Source organism: Podarcis gaigeae, assembly GCF_964106915.1.
Source record: "Podarcis gaigeae genome assembly, chromosome: 3".
Lineage (NCBI taxonomy): Eukaryota > Metazoa > Chordata > Lepidosauria > Squamata > Lacertidae > Podarcis > Podarcis gaigeae.
The window spans coordinates 98,139,933-98,160,861 of NC_139680.1; the positions used below are offsets into that span (position 1 = coordinate 98,139,933).

General features: G+C 43.2%; 1 protein-coding gene across 10 annotated transcripts in view; it reads right to left on the reverse strand.

Moving 5' to 3' along the window:
• TRERF1 (transcriptional regulating factor 1) overlaps positions 1 to 20,929 on the reverse strand; it is a 76,690-nt gene that overhangs the window by 29,340 nt on the left and 26,421 nt on the right. The gene's annotated exons all lie outside the window — the stretch shown is intronic.

Here is a 20,929-nt window from a genome sequence, read left to right on the forward strand (position 1 = left end):
GAGTAGCTGGAATGCAGATGAAGAATTCCACTCCCCAAAAGGAAATGTCAGGTAATAATCATTGCTCCATCCACTAACCTTCCCCACCAAAGAATCCCCTTACCTCCCTATGGAATCCCCCGAGAAGCAAGCTGTGTGGCTAACAGAAAGGAAAGTGCTTCTCCACCTCTTTTCCACAGGGTGTGTCTCAACCTAGAGTTAAGAAAAGCAAACTGCACCCAGCCATCATACTCTTTCCTGCTCCCTCCAGTCTGCCCCAGATTCTGGCTTCCTTCTTCCACCCCCCACTTGTATATGAAGGTCAGAGTAGAGAAGTCTAACATTGCGAAGGCAGTAAAAATGGAAAGGCAGAGTCAGTTAGTGGGGGTGATGTAACATAAAACCTAGAGGTGGCAACCAACATCAGAAGCTGTCTCATACGGAGTCCACCTAGTTGGTTATCATCTACACTGATTTGCAGAGGCTCTCCTGGGTTTCAGACTGGGGTCTCTCCCAGTCCTACCTGGAGATGACAATGATTCACATTCTGCATGCTAGAGAAGAAACACATTGAAGGTCTACTGGTTAGCTACAGTGTGCAATCTCCAAGAAACCCTTCTGAAGGTTTATTCTTCAAGGAACATTTGGTCTACTAACTGGCAGACCTTCTTCTGTTGCCCCTGGAAGGTATCCAGAGCAGACACCAGGTCTATCAGCTGGTCACATGGATAGACTTGGTGTCCAAGAAGACCTTACTACCTTACTAAAGTCTGAGTCCAGCTTAGAAACCACACCTATCAATGTCCCCAAAGCTGGCTTTTGGGAAACCTCTTGCTGCTGTGTGGAGCAGACAAGAGATATCTCAAATTATACTGGGCTTACCCTTCTCTCCTTTGAGAAGCTCTCCGTTGCTGTTGAAGGCCAGAGCTGACACCAACCTATTCACTAGCAAAAGTGGGTAAAGAATGGCCTGCAAGAAGCTCTCTGGAAATTTTCCAGATGGGAGAACCACTGAGCCTTATTCTGCAAGCATCAAAGGGTGATGTGTTGAGCCTCTTTCCCTTGTGCCCCAACACCACCACATTTTAACAGGTGCATGCGTGCTAGGCCTTAGCCTGGGATGATCTAATGAAGTCTCCATCACTACCCAGGCCACAGCCCTCTTCTGAAGATACACCCCTCACACAGTGAGGTGGAGAGCAGGAATGAGGCCTTTGGTCCTAACTCTCTCTTGCCACACCCACCAAGGGGGTTCAACTCCTGCAGTTCTCTACTTGTGAAGATTCCTTGCTGCGGATGTTCAGCTCTCACTTTGCAGAGGATGATGGGGACTGGTGATGAGACTAACAGAGTGGGAGGGGTCAATGGGCTTCTTCTGCTAATGCATGTCTAATCCTGTGTGTGCAGAAGACTGCAGAGGGCTTGAATGATTCACCAGCACAAACACATTTATTTATTTATCCTGCTTATATCCCACCTTCCTCCAGGAAAGTAGCACACATGGTTCTCCCTCTCCCCATTTTACCCTCAAAATAACCCAGAGAGGTAGGTTAGGCTAAAAGGGTGTGACTGGCCCATGGCCACCCAGTGAGCTTCATGGTTAAGGTAGGATTTGAACCCAGTTCCCAGCCCATAACAAAACCACGCCACCACACTGGCTTGCTTAGCAAATCTCAATGTCAAATTTCAGTCCTGAAGCTGGTTTTTTTTGGGGGGGTGGAGATTAAATTTAATGTCAGAAGTATTTCCTCTCTTTTAAAGGACCATAGACTACTTCTGACCTCTTCCTTGAAATCAGGCAGAGAAGAAAACGGAAAAGCACAGAGGCTCAGATATTTTCTTGTCTAAAGAATGCTCACTGCAAGAATCTTGAAAACATTTGATTTAGAACAGTTACAGCACTGTAAATGTGATTAAGCTGAAGGTCTGAGAAAGGAGGGGAGGGAAAAAATGCAGTTCTTAATATCTTCTTTATTAAAATTTGTGGGGGGAAATATTGCTCATCTTCTTTAAAGAACCATTGTGGAAACCACAATAAAAGCCCCTCCTCCTACATAAAGGGATAACAGTGTCTCTCTCTCTCTCTCTCTCTCTCTATATATATATATATATATATACCCAATGAAATGGGAGGACTATATTAACTTCTCATTAATTGCATTTATTCAATTTAATGCAAAAGAGATAATTTCTTATGGACACAATTATTCCCAAAGCAGCCAAGCAATTCTCTTCCATAAATGTCAGCTATTATCTTTTGGCTAAATTGCTTTATTAATTTTTTTTCAAGATACTTCAAATATTCCTCACTGCTGGGAGTCATGCATTAGAGGGGAGAGAAAACTCAGTGCCTGCTTCAAAATGCAAAATGGATTTTGAAAAACAAGGCAAGGTTCAAATTTTAATAGATGTGCAAGATATCAAACATATCAAAAAGGGTATCACAGAGCTGGGAAAGGTGCAGCAATGGGTGACCAAAAGTTATTAAGGAGTTGTAATACCTTCCCTATTAATACTAATAGAGAATACTAATGGGAAGGTTAATACTACTAGTAGTAGCAGTAATATTTGAATTTATATAGCCACCCACCAAACAAATATTTCCTGGCAACCTATGAACACTACAATGCTCTGTGTGTGTGATAAAGAGTGAAAGAGCGCTTGTCAGACAGAAGTTTCCCTTGTCTTTCCCCTGCACGCTATTTAGGGGTTCCCCCAACCCCCTGCCCAAGCCAATTTTGGGGGCTTGCAGGGGGAAGAGAAGTGGGGGAAGCCCTGCTAGGCAAACAGAAGTCCTTAATACAAGCTTCTGCTAATAAGACTCATTAGCTGAATCCTGCTCAACAAAAGACAGCCAAGGGTTTGTTTGTTTTTTAATGCTGTTTCTGTTGTAATAAAAAACAAGCTAGATTTCAAAGAAAGGAAAAGAAAAGAAGAACAAATTAAAAGGCCCGAGTGATCGAAAAGGTCTTCATCTGGTGCTGAAAAGACACTGGAGAAAGTACCAGGTAACCTTCCCCCTGGGAGATCATTCCATAGCCATGGTACCACTGCTGAAACCATCCTCTCCTTGGCTGGCCTCAGGAGCAGGGATTTTGCAGAGGAGCCTAAGACCTACACAGAAGGAGGCAATGTTCCAAGTAACCTGGTCCCAACCTACTTAGAGCTTTATGGGTTAAATCCAGGAAAACCAAGTCTCGTTATGGCGGAACAAACCACCCAGTTCAGGCATAATGGAAAGCCAGTGTTTCTTGGTTTGCTTATCCCGCACGTGCCATGGAAAGAGCAAATTGGGCAGCGTGCACAAGCATGCTGCTCATTCTCGACAAACCACAATAAGCCAGAAAGTGTGGCTCATCGTTACGTGTGAGCAGAAGAGGTATGCCACTAAATACCAGTTTTTGAAGGAAACAGCAGGACAGGCCACTGCCTTCGGGCTTGTGGCTTGTGGCCTTCCTGAACGCATCTGGTTAGCCCACGTGAGAAGCAGGAGGCTAGCCAAGATGGGGCTTCAGCAAGGCTATTCCTATGGTTGAAAAAGGAAGTTCGGCATGTTTGATAAAGTGCTTAAAGGGTGGGTAGGGAGACCCTGGCTGATTTTTATTTTTTATTTTTATGTACTCTGTTAGCTGATTTTCATTTAATGAATACAGATGAGTTCAGATTGTCTTTTGGCTTATGGGCCACCTTCCCCTCCATAATATCTAGGCCAATCTCATTACATAGTGTGTTTCTCCACCACTACCATCAACATCAGTGATATGGAGCAAAATCCCCACCATTGTGTGTTCTGGATGCTGAGGAATGGCAAAACCAAGCAGGATGCTAAATACTGTCTTTGAATTCAACATGGGTGTTTTTTAAATGTAAAACAGCAGGTGCCGCGAGGAACTGATAGTTATTGGAACTGCAGCAGATGAGAATGGTGTTGTTGTTTTTAACAAAATAAAACATCTCCCCCTGCCCCATGCCCCTAGTCCTGACAAAAACTGCTCATCAAAAACTGCTCACCCATTCCCACCACCCTTCTGAGTAATACCCCTCCCCACCTTCTCACTATATAGAAGGGTCTGGTAACTTCTGTTTCAGTGTATCTGAAGAAGTGTGCATGCACGCGAAAGCTCATACCAAGAACTAACTTAGTTGGTCTTTAAGGTGCTACTGGAAGGAATTTTTTTTGTTTTGCTCATCAAAAGTTGCCATTTGCCACTGACAATGGTGATGGATTTCCTCCCAATGCAAATAGCTGCTTCAGATGAGAGATTTACGTTGGGGTCAAAAGGCTTAAACTCCACCATCATTGTCAGGTGAGATCCCAATAATCACCAGTCCCATCCCTTACAAGTGGCTGGTTGTGAGCTTCCGGGGGAACTGACTGACCATAGCTGGAAAGTAAGGTCATTGTTGTTTCTTTGTCCATGCAGCCCCGGGTGTGTTTCTTTGTCCATGCAGCCCCGGGTGCATCTTGCAATCTGTCTTACAGCTGGTGAAGCTAATCTAATTCTGTCCTCATAACTTTCTCTGCATCCTGTAGATTGTTGTATAAACTGTCGGCTTTGAGCTAACATAATCACACCTAGTTTCTTCTCCCCTGATGGAAGAGTTCTGGTCAAATCAAAAGCTTGATTGTGATTTTGAGACATATTGGCTGGTCCTAATAAAGCCATGTGGTTTTTGGATTCTACGTCCACTTCCTGTGGACCAACAATGCCACCTACATTTTTTGTAGGCTAAGGCTGCAATCATTATCACACTTATTAGGGAATAAGCCTCACTGAATACTGCAGAACTTACTTCTAAGCGAATTGGTACTTGTCCTTTTGCTCTGATCCATCAAATCCGTTTTGATGTTCTTATATTCCATTGTTATTTCTAACCATAAGGTGAGAGAACATACCATCTTGTCAAACAAACATTTGCTTAATAGACTCCTTAAACGTGCCATGCTTCATAGTCCAATTATAAATCTGATAAACAACACATAAATCTGTGAAGCAACTCCTGTTTTCAGAAATCTCAATTACTCTGAGGCAATTTGTTCTTTGTAGCATTTTATGTTGTATTCATATGCCTCAAAATGATTCATCTAAGGCACACACAAAAAGCAATTAAATTAAGGTCGTGAGCCTAAGTACATATCGTAAGGAAAAAGGACACCAAATAGGACTTATTGGAAAGAATGACATCAATTGGCCTTATACCCAAGTAGATGCCTTAAAGAATGGTATATAAAATAAATAAAGAAGTAATAAACAATGAGAGTTTCAAACATTAAAAGGGTAATGCAACCACTATCCAGACTTACCAGTTCCAAAGAATCTTAATAATATATGTTCCTTTACTGTGATGGAAATACATGAACACCGAGGCAAAGCACAGTTATATTTCATTGTACTAGGCCAGGTTCACACATCACTTTAAAGCACGGTAAACCATGGGTAGGCAAACTAAGGCCCAGGGGCTGGATCCAGCCCAATCGCCTTTTAAATCCGGCCCGCAGATGGGCCAGGAATCAGTGTGGTTTTACATGAGTAGAATGTGTCCTTTTATTTAAAACGCATCTCTGGGTTATTTGTGGGGCCTGCCTGGTGTTTTTACATGAGTAGAATGTGTGCTTTTATTTAAAATGCATCTCTGGGTTATTTGTGGGGCATAGGAATTCGTTCTTTCCCCCCCAAAAAAATATAGTCCGGCTCCCCACAAGGTCTGAGGGACAGTGGACCGGTCCCCTGCTGAAACAGTTTGCTGACCCCTGCTTTAAACCATACTTAAACTAATGTCTGAAGGCGAATGCACAATGTGCCGGTTCACACAGCTGAAATCACATGCACTGCCCCTCCCTTGTTCCCACTGCCCTGCTACATCCCCATTATCCCCAGCTGTAACCAAAAAAAATGGGCTACAGTCTCCAAAAGCTTATGCTATAATAAATTTGTTAAAGTGCCACAAGGGCTCAGTATTGTTTCTGCTGCAAGACACTAAACCAGCCATCCCTCTGGAAAGTTTTGTAACTAGATTCCAATATCCAAAAAGCGCACGCGCACGCGCACGCACGCACACACTCTTCCATCAGATATCACAGATGCAATATGTAAGCATCTGCAACAGTCCTGTTTAAAATGCACGCCTCTGGAAAAGAACTGGATCTCTGTTTATACCTACTTTATAAAGGAAATGCCCAAATAAAACCATGTTTCCTATAGGAAAAGGGGCTTTATCAGCCTTCTCAAATTGCAGCATAGTGGTTAAACTAAGTGTCACACTTCCTACAGGGAAGACCTAGGTTTAAATCTCAATTATGAAGCTCACTGGGTGACTTTGGGACAAACTCTCAGCATACTCTACCTTGCAGGTTTGCTGTCAGAAGGGGAAAACAATGCACACTAACTACCTTGAGTTCCATGGAAGGAAGGAAGTACCGGGTACTTATAAATTGTAACAAATAATGAAAACAAATAAATTAATAAAAGTAATAAAACTGCTGCCACTTAATTTCTCTCATTCAGTCCAATGGGCCCTTTGTCATCCAGAGCAGAATGTAAATATTGCTTAAGTTAGTATACTGCCATCACTAAGAATTTATATAGAGCTTTTTCTATACAGTGGTACCTCTGGATACGAACGGGATCCGTTCTGGAGCCCCATTCGTATCTAGAAGCAAACGTAACTAGCGACGACACGTCTGCACACGCACTAGCCGCTTTTCGCTGCTTCTGCGCATGACGTCATTTTGAGCGTCTGTGCATGCACAAGCGGCAAAACACAGAAGTAATGTGTTCCGTTACTTCCGGGTTGCCGCAGAGCACAACTCGAACGCGCTCAACCTGAAGCACATTCAACCCGAGGTATGACTGTATAGTTAAAGATCTGGGAGTATTAAAAGAAATAACTTATTCTGGCCACAAGTGATTCAAGTACATACCATATTTGGTTCAGACTAGGTCCCCTGAAAACCCAACTGTACGTTTTCATACACAGAGTTCATTGCTATGTTTTGTTCTGTTTTGAAAGGCATTCTATTGGAGGAGTTAGTGGGCAGACAAAGGGCATTTCTGCCTATGTCCCAGTTTTCAGAGTTTGAAATTGCATCTGTCATAAAAAAAATAGCTTCATTATCAGATCTGCAGGCATCCTGGCACAGAAGCGGAGAAGGCCATTTAAAAATAACAATCCTGATGCACAATTCTTAAGGTCTAAAGCCAAGCAATTTCTGTAACGTTTTCCTGGAAAGAAGGCACGCTAAGAGTGCATGCACATTTCCCCCACTATCAGTTTAATGCTGCCATTAGAAAATGTCTATACTGCTGATATCTGGAAGGCTGCCTTCTTCATTACAAACCTGCCTAGGTTTTAAGATTTTCACAAGATGCCCTTCTTTATTATCCTGCCAACATGTGAGGCACGTTGTGGACAGACAAGAGGAAGCGCCTTCCTAGTAGATGAAAACCGCAGTGCTTTTCTGCTCAAATCTTGCTGGCTGGCTGACCATAGGGAACTTGTTCAGCCACTGTGAGTAGAGGATGCTGGGCTAGATGGGCCACTGGTCTGATCCAGCACGCTCTTGTTATGCGCTTACATTCCCTAGGCTCTAAAAACAGGGATGAGGAACCTCTCCATTCTGAAGTGAATTCCCTTGGGAGTCTTGTTCCTCGGGGCACAGCGAAGAAGCCATGCTGAGGAAAGGGAGCCCATTTCTTGGCACACAGATCTTGCACTGCCAGCTCCTCTTTCTCAGTGAGAAAGCCAAGAGAGCCAGCAGTGCAGGAAGGGAGCAACTGCTTCCTGCTCAGCCCCACATCTTCCACTGCCCTGGGTCTCTCAGTATTTTCAATGTCATGTAAATGAACATTGCTGCTGGGATGATCACGAAGGGAGCGCAACACGGCCAGTGTGTCAGAAGGGCTGTGGCCTGCTGATTCTGCCTACAGGCAGAAGGTTCCGAATTCATGCTCCAGAACCTGCTCACTAGGGAAGTCCATCTAGACCAGCCTTTCTCAACCTGTGGGTCACCAGAAGTTCTTGAACTACAACTCCCATCACCCCTAGCCAGCAAGGCCGGAGCTCAGGGATGATGGGAGTTGTAGTCCAACAACAACTGGGAACCCACAGGTTTAGAACCGCTGATTGAGACTGTCTAACGTTGTCAGGCTTCCTGTTCCAAACTTCCTGTATGGAAAGGCTTTTTGGCTATTAAGCGATTTGTTTCCTCTGTTGCTCATTTTCAGTTGACTGCTTTTTTAAAAAAATGCTCTGTCTATTTTCATCTGTTCTTGTTTTCCAAATCTGATTTTATTCTGTAACTATTTAGCTTTGTCGTTTGCCATCTTGGATGTTTAATATGAAAAGGCAAGGCTCAAAGCTAACACAACAAACAAACAAACAAACAAACAAACAAACAAACATTTATAGGGTTGATATAACCAGTTGTTCTGTTCGCACCATGGGACAAATGAGGGTAGTATAACAAATTTGCCATCACTTCCCAGCCCATGCTCAGCTTGCACCAACCTGACACTCTCACCAGTCGGTCTTGCCTTGATAGCCAAATTGCTATTTCACCCTTCCAGCCACAGAGAAGCAACAAGTGGCTTATATCCACTCAACAAGTCTGTGAGGTACGTGGCTTGAGTGTGATGTCAAAGGCCACCAGGAAAGTTCGTACCCAAGTAGGAATTTGATACTTGATCTCCATATGCAACCTACCAAGCTGCTACTGTTTAAGCTGCCTGTTGGGGTTGCAAAAAAAAAAAAAAAAAAGGATGATTGTTGAGCATCGCTAAGTCTTAATACAGTGGTACCTCGGGTTAAGTACTTAATTCGTTCCGGAGGTCCGTTCTTAACCTGAAACTGTACTTAACCTGAAGCACCACTTTAGCTAATGGGGCCTCCTGCTGCTGCCGTGCCGCCGAAGCACGATTTCTGTTCTCATCCTGAAGCAAACTCCTTAACCTAAGGTACTATTTTTGGGTTAGCGGAGTCTGTAACCTGAAGCATCTGTAACCTGAAGTGTATGTAACCCGAGGTACCACTGTACAGAGATCAGGAACCTGTTGCCCTTCAGAAGTTGCTGGACTCTCAACTCCCAGCAGCCCCAGTCAGCATGGCCAGGAGTCAGGAATGGTGGGAGCTGCTACTCAACCAGAAAAAATATTACAGTGGTACCTCAGGTTACATGCTTCAGGTTACAGACCCTTCAGGTTACAGACTCCGCTAACCCAGAAATAGTACCTCAGGTTAAGAACTTTGCTTCAGGATGAGAACAGAAATTGTGCGGCGGCAGCAGGAGGCCCCATTAGCTAAAGTGGTACCTCAGGTTAAGAACAGTTTCAGGTTAAGAACGGACCCCCAGAACGAATTAAGTTCTTAACCCCAGGTACCACTGTATTCACAGAGTTCTTAATGGGCTTTTCTGGCAATAGTCAATTTAGGTAGGTTGCTGTTATCTCCATTTTACAAATGAGGAACTGAGGCTGATAAAATTATGACCCCTTGAAGAGCGAGTGCCAGGGCCATGTCCACATACAACATTATATCCCACCTGCATCACCTTGTCCAGGTGCTGAATTGCTGGCAGGCATAGGTTGTATGGAGGTGTGTCTCCCCACGGGGGGTTCATATTTGACCACTGCAATTTATGCAACCATGGAAGGCCTTTTAAAGATGCTCCAATGAGGCAAATCCCAAGAGGCATGATGTAGAGGCTGCTACATGCAACTCTGCAAGATCCCAGCCAGATTTGAAGCCCAATTTTGGGAAGGCGGGGTGGGGAGAAGCATCTGAAGTACTATAACAGCTTTTCTTCATGGAACAACACACACACAGAAGCAACTCCAAATTGCTCCTTCCAATGGATGCCTTCACACATCAGACGGTTCACGTGCAGCTGTTCATCACACTAATTGGGCTATTTTCTCCATGTCGTGAGATTGGAGGCGCGGGAATGTGGTGTGGAGAAAATAATCAGATCCACATGGCGCTTCAACTGCAATTAGTTATGAACAGGCTTAAAGTCTTAATTAATGAATTAATCAGATTGAAAATGTGTATTTTTAGTTGAGGCTGTACCCTGCCAAATGCTCCATGATTAGAGTACAGGCATAAACAATCTGTGTGCATCCTGTGATCTTGGCAACATCTTTTTAAATGCTGTTCCAAGTGATAAATTATTTGTCTGAATTGTTTAGCAAAGGAACTGATGTTGCCATCATTACATATCCTCAAAATGGCCCCTGCCATAATTTGTCTGTGTTGTTTTAGCTAAGAGGCTGTTGCTGTCATTAAATATGCTCAAAATGGCCCACATCAGAAAGGGATCATAGTATCTCTTCTACATTTTTATTATTATTCAAACATGGTGGTCAGGCCCTTAGGTTATGATCCAGCAGAGAGTTCTGGAGCGTTTAAGCACCAAGGATTTCACTGGTATATACTGGATTCTGGCACATGGATTAATTCAGGCTTGTGAAGTGTCTATTTACCTGGTCACTAGTAAGGGAAGTTTTACAAAAACTGCTTCCAGGCCACAATTGACTAACGAGTAATTTGTTTGCACAGTTGAGTTAAAAAACGGAGCTTCTTGCTCGCTTACTCAAAGATGTTCATCAAAAAAACAAGAATTCCCTTGCAAGAATTCTTCAACAGATCTTATTATGATTTATATGAAAATTGTTCAGTTTGGTTATGTATTTTTTGATGTTTTATTTATTCTTTATGACTACAGTGGTACCTCGGGTTAAGTACTTAATTCGTTCCGGAGATTCGTACTTAACCTGAAACTGTTCTTAACCTGAAGCACCACTTTAGCTAATGGGGCCTCCTGCTGCTTCCGCGCCGCCAGAGCACAATTTCTGTTCTCAACCTGAAGCAAAGTTCTTAACCTGAAGCACTATTTCTGGGTTAGCGGAGTCTGTAAACTGAAGCGTATGTAACCTGAGGTACCACTGTATTTTTGTTATGCTGTAATTATGTATTTTTTTCATGTTGCGAACCTCCTTGAGCATGGTGTTAACTGTGGGAAAGTGGCACACAAGTAAAACAATGTGTATGCATTGCATGTGTGTATGTATGTGGAAGGCCCACTTGTTCAAATATATAAAAGGATGTCACATAGAGGAGGGAGAAAGGTTGTTTTCTGCTGCTCCAGAGAAGCGGACACGGAGCAATGGTTCCAAACTACAAGAAAGAAGATTCCACCTAAACATTAGGAAGAACTTCCTGACAGTAATTGCTGTTCGACAGTGGAATTTGCTGCCAAGGAGTGTGGTGGAGTCTCTTTCTTTGGAGGTCTTTAAGCAGAGGCTTGACAACCACATGTCAGGAGTGCTCTGATGGTGTTTCCTGCTTGGCAGGGGGTTGAACTCGATGGCCCTTGTGGTGTCTTCCAACTCTATGATTCTATGATTCTAAAGAGTAACATTGGCCTTGGCTTCAATTACTGCACCCTAAGGTAGATCACAACTGTTCTGACACAACAACATGAAACATAAGCTCATGACTAAAAATGAGCAATGCAATTCTATATGCATCTACTCAGAACCACGTCCACTAGTTTCAGTGGAACTTAGACCCAGCAAAACAATTATAGGGGTTGTACCTCCAAACACCAAAACATACACCAGCGTGTTTCTTCTCCTGCAAGCCTTGTGCACCGATTTCTAGCCTTTGACGATGCCACCTAGGTTGCAGTACGTGTGTGCCTCTGCATCAAGGCATTCTGAGCTCACAATGCAAGCTGTTGCTGTCTGCTTAGGACTAGTGACACAGTTTCCCAGCAAACCATCAAACATGGCTGGTGGCCTCTGTGAGGTTAGCAGGTCACAAATTTCACAGGCACGGTCTACTTCAATCCTACAACAAGTTTTGCCACATATCCGATAAGGACCCACTTTGTGCAGTGATCTGACATGGCTCCCCAGGGTAGCAACAAATACTCTTAAATTAAATAAATAAAATTACCAAGGCACAAATGCCAATTATTACAAGAGTAAACTGGTTCTCTGGTGCCATGGCAACCATAACAACATTGTGGATGCGTGCGTGCACACACACAGTCCTTGCGTATGGATTATAAACTCACTATGAGTTGTTAATGCATTACGGACTTTATCAAGCCCTGAAAAAGAACATCTTCAGTAGCATGAACAAAACCACTGCAACTGATGTGAGGAGCTGCCACACACAAAACGTCACATCCCGTGGAGGTATATTCATATGAATGTATGAGAAGCAGCTACCATCATACATAAAGTAGCTGAAGATTACCCATTGCTGCTAGTTAAGTACCAAAGGGATGAGGAAGGTACTGCCCTGCAGATGTTGGGAGTACAATTCACATCATCCCTGACCCCTGGTCATGGTGGCTTGAAGCTGATGGGAGTTACAGTCCATAACATCTGGAGGACCACAGGTTCCCCATCCCTAACTTAAGATCTTTACTGGAGACCTGACTCCGAACAAATGCTCCCAACTTCATAGACATTTGGGTTAGAAACTCTTCTGGGGCAGTGCCGCACAGGGCCCAGCCCAAGATGCTTTGATGCTTGAGGCAGCAAATCCACACAAACACCCAAGTCATGGGTCAAATGAAAGAAAAACCAAATTTGCTAAACCCTTATGGGTCACTGAAAGTCTCTGCAGCTGACAGATTCTACAGTGGTACCTTGGTTCTCAAACTTAATCCATTCCGGAAATCCATTCCAAAACCAAAGCGTTCCAAAACTAAGGCGTGCTTTCCCATAAAAAGTAAAACGCAAAATGGATTGATCCATTCCAGACTTTTAAAAACAACCCTTAAAACAGCAATTTAACATGAATTTTACTATCTATCGAGACCATTGATCCATAAAATGAAAGCAATAAACAATGCACTGCAGTCACACAATCAACCAACCAATCAATCAATCAATCAATCAATCAGTAGCTGAACTGGGTTCCACACAGTCACAAAAACAAAACAAAAATAGCCGCAAAAATGAAAACACAAAATAATTAGTAAAAACAGACAGACCTCAGCGTAACACTCAAAATGAAAGTGTGGCACTCAAATTGTCAGCGTAACATTCAAAACAGAAGTGTGGCACTCAAATCAGAAGCGTAACACTCAAATCGGAGCACATTCGGCTTCCAAAAAAAGTTTGCAAACCGGAACACTTACGTCCGGGTTTTCAGTGTTTGGGTTCTAAGTTGTTTGAGTTCCAAGGCATTTGAGAACCAAGGTACCACTGTATTCCTCTACGGCTGGTTTCATCCTTTGCCATCAAGCACTCAAGGGAAAAGAAAGGGAAAATAGCCACTATGATCATGAGTCCAGTAATTTAAGAGGGTATCTTAGGGAAGATGTTTCTTCAGATCACTTTAAGTTCTGTCTTTATTTCACTTTATTTGACAAATATCTGAACACAAACACAACTAAAAAATGTTTTGGTACACATCTAACTACCTTAAATGTGAACCTGAGCAACAAACCTACTGAGGCCATCTGCAAGTCTTTAATTAAAAAATGCAGTTCTGTAATCTCTGGAAAGCTGCAGCAAACATCTTGTAAATCAGAAACTGTAAATCAGAAAGTGAAATCTAGTATTATTTTTTTTGTAAGCATAAAGAACATTCAGAAGTTACACCTACAGAAAATCACCTCCAGTAAATCACTAGCAATATACTTAGAATCCTGGTTCTAAAAGTTGTAATAAGCATGCATTGTAAGTAGTAAAAGAGTAAAGAACATAACAACAACACAGCTACCCTACTGGAAATTGGTGCAGTTCAGAACTTTTCCTCGGTAAGAAAATATTGGATGGTCAAAGAGCAGAGTTTTATGACTTGATGTGCCACCTTAAATCTCATTAATGATTAAATGGACATAAATAATGGTTGTGGTTCCTGACAGTAAGCAATTTACAGCAGGCTACTTATAGTCCACAGAAGGTCATCTATTGTATAAAAACATTTCCACCAATCCACCTAGATCCTGATTATGGTATTTTACAGTACTATGGGGAGGGGACTTACACAACTTTGCCCACCAGCAGCCATACAATCAGGTACTTGGAAATCCCCCTGGAAGACAGTAAAACAGGCTCCCCCACTCCAGATGTGGTTGTAATCCAATCCCCATTATCTCTAGCCAGCATGATCATTGGTCAGGGATGATGGGAGTTGCAGTCCCACAAGATTTGAGAGATCACCATACATGGCTGGTGAATTGCATTCTGCTCAGAAGCTCACAAACTTAGCAGGCTTTATTTTATAAACCAACGTTTTTAGGGGGGGAAGCTGTTTCTGCTTGTACAGCAATCACATAATTTTCTTCCCTCCTCTTTTATCTCCAATTATCCTCCCGGGCAACTCAGCGACACACAATAGGCTGAGACTTGAATAACTATTAACAAGCCATGCACTGACAGATGTCGCATTCCAGGATCTGATCCTTGCTTCATATCCTAGTTTGGAGAGAGCTCTTAAACCAGTTTCCCGATTCAGACATCTCGGGAAACTGATTTCAGAAACCCAGACAGCCATTGCTAAAGGTGGGTGCATGAGAGGATGGAGTAAAAGACACAAGGAAGAAGTATGTGGGTGCCAGCTCACTGCTGGTCCAGTAAACCATGGTTTATCAGGCTGGGATTATTACATCTGGAAACAATGATTTGCTCATAGCTGACCATGAAATTTCATTGCTATGGAGAGATCTAAATAGCCCGGGGGGGGGGGAGTTGGGTTTTCTTTGCAGGGAATTGGGGGGGGGGGAAGGAAACAACTCACTGGCGGAGGAAGAGGAGTGTGGGGGAAGCACACCAGCCCCAGCAGCACAATCCCGGTGGGGTGCCATCACAGCTGCCTCCCTGCCTGTGCTAGGCGCCATGCCTTCACAGGCGGCGTGCCACGCCCCCAGGACATGCGCCACTGAAACAACTGCCCTGAGACCTGCCTATTAGGCTAGTAGGATCATAGAATGCAACAACTGATTGGCCTACAGGAAAAGACCAATCAGGCTCCAGGAGGGAAGCAGAATCAGCCAATCAGACGGGATTCATTGTGTAAATAATGTATATAAAAGCCTGAGGTTTGGGGAGCATTTCAATCACTGTTTTACAAGCTGCAATAAAGAGCATGAAATCACTACACACTCCGAGTATATTTCATTAGTGGAGTCTGTAACCTGAAGCGTTTGTAACCTGAGGCGTTTGTAACTTGAGGTACCACTGTATACAAATTTAATAAATAATAATAAATTTGTTTAGTCGTTTAGTCGTGTCCAACTCTTCGTGACCCCATGGACCAGAGCACGCCAGGCACTCCTATCTTCCACTGCCTCCCGTAGTTTGGTCAGACTCATGTTTGTAGCTTCGAAAACGCTGTCCAACCATCTCGTCCTCTGTCGTCCCCTTCTTCTTGTGCCCTCCATCTTTCCCAACATCAGGGTCTTTTCCAGAGAGTCTTCTCTTCTCATGAGGTGGCCAAAGTATTGGAGATAATAAGAAATAGAGCGACAGAAAAGAACATGGGGCAGGGCACACTTTTCCACCATTCCCACTCCCCAGGACCTTACATCCTGGGAAGCAGGGGTGCCCATATCCAATATTGCTCCAAAACTCTGGAAAGAGGTTTTAAAAAGGCAAGGAAGAACAGAAAGGTTTTTGCACTGAGATCAGGATTAAAGGCTAAAAATTATTGGGGGCAAATACCATTACACTGCCAGCCTATTCTCTAAACCAATGTTTTGCTCTGCTCTGAACATATAAAGAAGAGCAGGAGCATATAAGAGTTCCAGAAAGTCTAGATATATCCCTGACCCAGCCAAGACATATTCATTTTGCTTCAGCTTTCTGGCATCAGTTTACACAGCCAGCCTTCATTTCAATCAGCAGAACCTGGTCACAATCCAATGATTCCATGGCCTGTCCATCTCCTCCTGTCTATGCTAGGAGCAGGGTGGCATGCATGTTCTGTAGTGAACATGGGACAACATTCATGCTTTGCTTCCTCAGATGTCCTGGAGGTCGAAGGACCTTTACACGTCTGTCACAAAGAAATACAGGTGTAATGGGAGCCCATGAAGGCTTACAGATTATTTTTTAAAGCATTGTCATTGCTGGCCTGCATAATACATTTAAATGTATGCAAATTTTTTAATTGTCTGCTGCCTAGCATTAAAGTCGAGCTAAAAATAGAGGTATTCAATTAAAGGATGGAAAAGAATGTCAGGGCAGTCAAGTTCTAATGATATTTCAATTTCCCGAGTGCCAATAATTTTAGGGTGCTTCCACATTAGATTGTTACTGCGGAACTGCTCCGCTTTTGTGAAACTGCTTTTTGCAGGGCCTCTTATACAATGTTGTTGTTGTCCTTGTTGTTATCGTATATGTACTCTGCCCACCTGACTTGGTTGCCCCAGCCACTCTGGGCAGCTTCCAACAAATATAAAAGCGTAATAAAACATCAAATTGTCATTATCAAATTAGGGAGGTTTGGAGCGGAGACGCTACTTGGCCATTTACCCTGCGCAACAGCTAAGAGGAATGGGAGACACAAGGTGGCAGCTGCAGCAGAGATCAGATCCGTCAGCACCACACAGGTGCATAGCTACTGACCGGCCAGATGCATACCTGGATGATACATTGACATCAATGGGCTGTTGTAGGATGCTGCTAGTTATTTAGCAGCAATGCATCTGCAAGGTGCTGATGCATCCCATACCTGCCTCAGCTGCTGCCTTGAATCTCCTTCCAGGTATGAGAAACCAGTGGCCTTTCTAATTTTGCTGGACCACAACTCACATTAGCCCCAGTTAGTGTGACCAATGGTTGGGGATGATGGAGACTGGAGTGCAGAAATATTTGGAGGGCCACAGGTTCCCTATCGCTGCAGTGAGACCTCTCCTCCCTCAGTGCCCACTCAGGGCTTGTACACACCTCCACTTGTCCCGCCGATTTCCCCTGGAGAAACCCGCTCTTTAACAGTTGAATTGGAGCAAACATCTATCAGGTTTTCAGTGGATTGACGTTTGCTCCCACAAGAGGTAGTGGACTCTCTTTCCTTTGAGGTTTTTAAACAGAGGTCGGATGGCCATCTGTCATGGATGCTTTAGTTGGGATTCCTGCATTGCAGGGGGTTGGACTAGATGACCCTTGGGGTCCCTTCCAACTCTAAGATTCTATGATTCTATGATCAACAAAATAAGTAGGGATGAAAAGGGGTCTATGACTTGCCATATTGGCTATTGGGACTCAAATCCGATCATATTGTGCATTACCCTCTGACAATCATTTTGGGATCTCATATTATCTTTCCTTTCACGGGTTAAATATTGACTGCCAGAAAGAACATGAAACATGCCAAGGAGTGATTGTAAACAAGTTTGTTTCATTTCAGTAAAAATATGGTTGCACTTTTGGAAAAAACTAATCCCAATTTGTAACCCTCCCTCTCAGAGGACAGTCCTTGAAAGACAAATTTAAACATTTCAAAGTCATGCATTTAGACTGTTCACATGCTTTTAGCTCCAGGGAACACCCTCAATTTATAGTCTGATTCAGCAAATTGCAATGAACAAACAAAGCAGCTGGTAGACAAATATTTGGGCAAAATGCTTGAAGGTATAGCTGATTCGTGTTAAGGAGTCAATCACTGTAATTTGAGAAAATAAATGAAAACGTAAAAATAAAAGAAACAAAGGAGCACAACCTATATTTGCGTTTAAAAACAAAAAGTTAATGAGACACAGGAAAGTATGGTGACAGAATACATATTAAAGATATGCAGTCCCTCTAAAGCCTTTGGATTTTGTTTTAATTTTAAAATACAGCAACGGGTTCCATGACAAGTTAACCCTTCCTTCCTTCCACCATGAACCTATCTGTGTACCTTAAGGCGCTTTGGAACTTCAGTGAAGCCCCCCTAACATAGGATGGGTATTGGAGGGGATTTTCTCCTGTGAGCATTGTTAAATTACCTTAAATTGGGATTCAAGCCTGATTTTGGAAGAATCCCCCACCCTTTCTATATTCACATACCACCCATTGTTTTGTCAGTCACCAGTACATTATAAAGAATACCAATCTAGAATATCCAAACCTTTCAGGAGCAAAGGCCAGTTTCTGTAAATAGAACCAGCTCTCTATGCCTGGCCTAACATAAACCATCAAAACACATAGGATTAATATTTCAAGATTCACGTTTTATAAAACAAAAGGCTGCTGAGTCAGCAGGCGAGTTGATCTGAAAATGCAGAAAGAGTCGCCGGAGAGGAAGTATTGTTTGGTAACGAATAAAAACAAAGAGCGTAGCAGCTTCAGTCGAAGGCTCGAAGAACATCATATGAAGCTAGAGAATTGGGACTTGGCTCCATTTGACTAAACCTTCAGAAAGTAGTTCTCACTGAAAGCAATGTTGTTTTCAATATGACAGCCGTTTTATGGCAGCTTCTCCTAACTTGACACTATCGAGTTGTTGCTGGACTACAACTCCCATCAGCCCCACCCTTTGCACAGCCAGTGGTGAGGGAGAATAGGAGGCACAGTGCAACAACAGCTGGACAATACCAGGGTCTCCCCCCCCCCCACCGGTGTATATAAAACCACTGCTTCCTGGGTTCCCTCTCATTGTCACAGACTAGCACAGGAGTGAGGAACTCCTCTATGTGGCCCCTGAGAATCTCCCTCATCAGTCACAGGCTTCTTGGGTGCTTGTGCCTAGCTGCAACGTGACCTTGAACTCTGGTGATTACTCTTGCTTGCCCAGATGGAGCCAGACAGGAGTGTTTAAGGGTCTTGTCTATAAAATAGCCTACTGTACAAATGTAAAATCTACATTCACTGTTGTTCACAAGTGGTGTGTTGTCCCAGCCCACAAGGCCCTGATAAATACCCTTGGGCTGAAAAATGTTCTGCACCCGTGTTCTAGTGTAACTAAGAAAGGGAACCCAGGGTATATGGCTACTGACGTCGGTGAGGACTTCGTTCTTAGTGGCTCCCACTGGAGACTCTAAATTCGACAGGAGCTTGCAATGTGCGACATAGTTGAAATACCGTCCCCTTGCTCTCAGACACTGCTGATGTTCAAGCTCTTTCTAATTTTGCTTTTCTTCAAGCCCATGATAGCGACAGGCATTTTGCTAGTATTAACAGGATGAAAAGGATTTGTGGTATTCACATTGACCTGTTTTAACAACTAAATGACTTAATTTGCTTTGCCTCTGTAACTACACAGACCTCACATTTTTCATGTTAAAAACATGCATAATTCTATAAATACAGACAGATGGAAAACAGGCTTTAAGCCAGATACCCACTTCTGATTTGTTTTTTTTAACAAGGCCCAGTAAAATTTGTAGCCTATTAAATTATAAGACAGTTCAAATGATGTGTAAAATGAGATTTATGCCTTGCTAAATAAATATTGCCGCATCCTAATTTAGAACTTGGCAAATCTAGATTCATGGGCTAAAATAAGAAGTGGGCACTTTGTCATTTCAAAGGAATAGTTGGAATTATTATATTCCTTGATTTCCCCGCTCCCCTTTTTATTTACTCTGACAGCATTACTTTACACAAGATTTCATCCTAAAACTCCTTTTTCCAGTAGCTTATGAGCCAAAAGAAACTTGTCAATGATACTAGCTAGAAGGGATGATAGTTATATATGGCACTCTGATGCTCCAAGCAGTTTGACTTCACCCCCAGAGGCGCACTCCATTGTCTTTCGAGACAGATGTATGCCAACAAAATAACACACACAGGCAACACTGAATACAACCCATAAAGCAGAAAATTAAGACTGGTCCAGTACCCCAGTCTTAAAAGGGGAGGGGAGGTAAAGGACCCCTGACAGTTAAGTCCAGTAGCGAACGACTCTGGGGTTGAGGCGCTCATCTCGCTTTACTGGCCAAGGGAGCCAATGTTTGTCCACAGACAGTTTTTCCGGGTCATGTGGCCAGCATGACTAAGCCACTTATTTATCTACTTGCACTCTGACGTGCTTTCGAACTGCTAGGTTGGCAGGAGCTGGGACCAAGCAAAGGGGCCTCACCCCATCGTGGGGATTCGAACCGCTGACCTTCCGATCAGCAAGCCCTAGGCTCAGTGGTTTAGACCACAGCGCCACCTGCATCCCCTATAAAAGGGTGAAGATTATCTACATGAAGCACTTTGAATATTTAAAAGGGTGAAGATTTCGCCAAATATTCAAGGAGCTTCATGTACATAAATATTGCCAGTACCCCTATAATGAACTGAACTAATATTAGTCCTGTCTTGTGGATGGAAGAATATGTGTTGAGAGAGAGAGAGAGAAGAGCTTTCCTAAAGTCACCTAGTTAATTCATTGTAAAATTTTATCTGGTGCCTGCCCAGTGCATGCCCTTAGGATTGCTTTAAATGTGACACTGGTCATGTTAAAAACCAAACACACCTGTCAAGCACGTGGAATCAGCACAGATGCCATGCACGAACCAGGTTGCTAGCACTCACACATACAATATGAGTACACCAACAACATCTTATTAAAAATATTATAACTCATTTTCCATTCAGCATAAAGGTAAAGGTAAAGGGACCCCTGACCGGTGCAACAAATAAAATGACCATGCCGGGGCGGGGAGGAGGGGAATCCAACACAACAAATTAAGGCAGCAAAAGCAATCAATAGCAGAGTGGATTAAACAATCAAGAATACGGCTCATAAAAATACCTGGGCATCGTGTACTCCTAGGCCAGAGCCTCTTGACATGCTAATGTTATATGTTCATGCCCCACTGCCAGGTTCACGTGTGACGCAATGCACACTCAGCCCTAAGTTTTGTTCCTTTCAAACATGCCCAGCATCACCCTGAAACCAGACATCACCCACTACACTAAACTAGCCATCTTTTTCACAATATACGAATCACAGAGAAACCAAGCTGGTGAGTAAGCAATCTGGTGTGTTTGCTGGTGTACATTGCTGCAAACGAGAG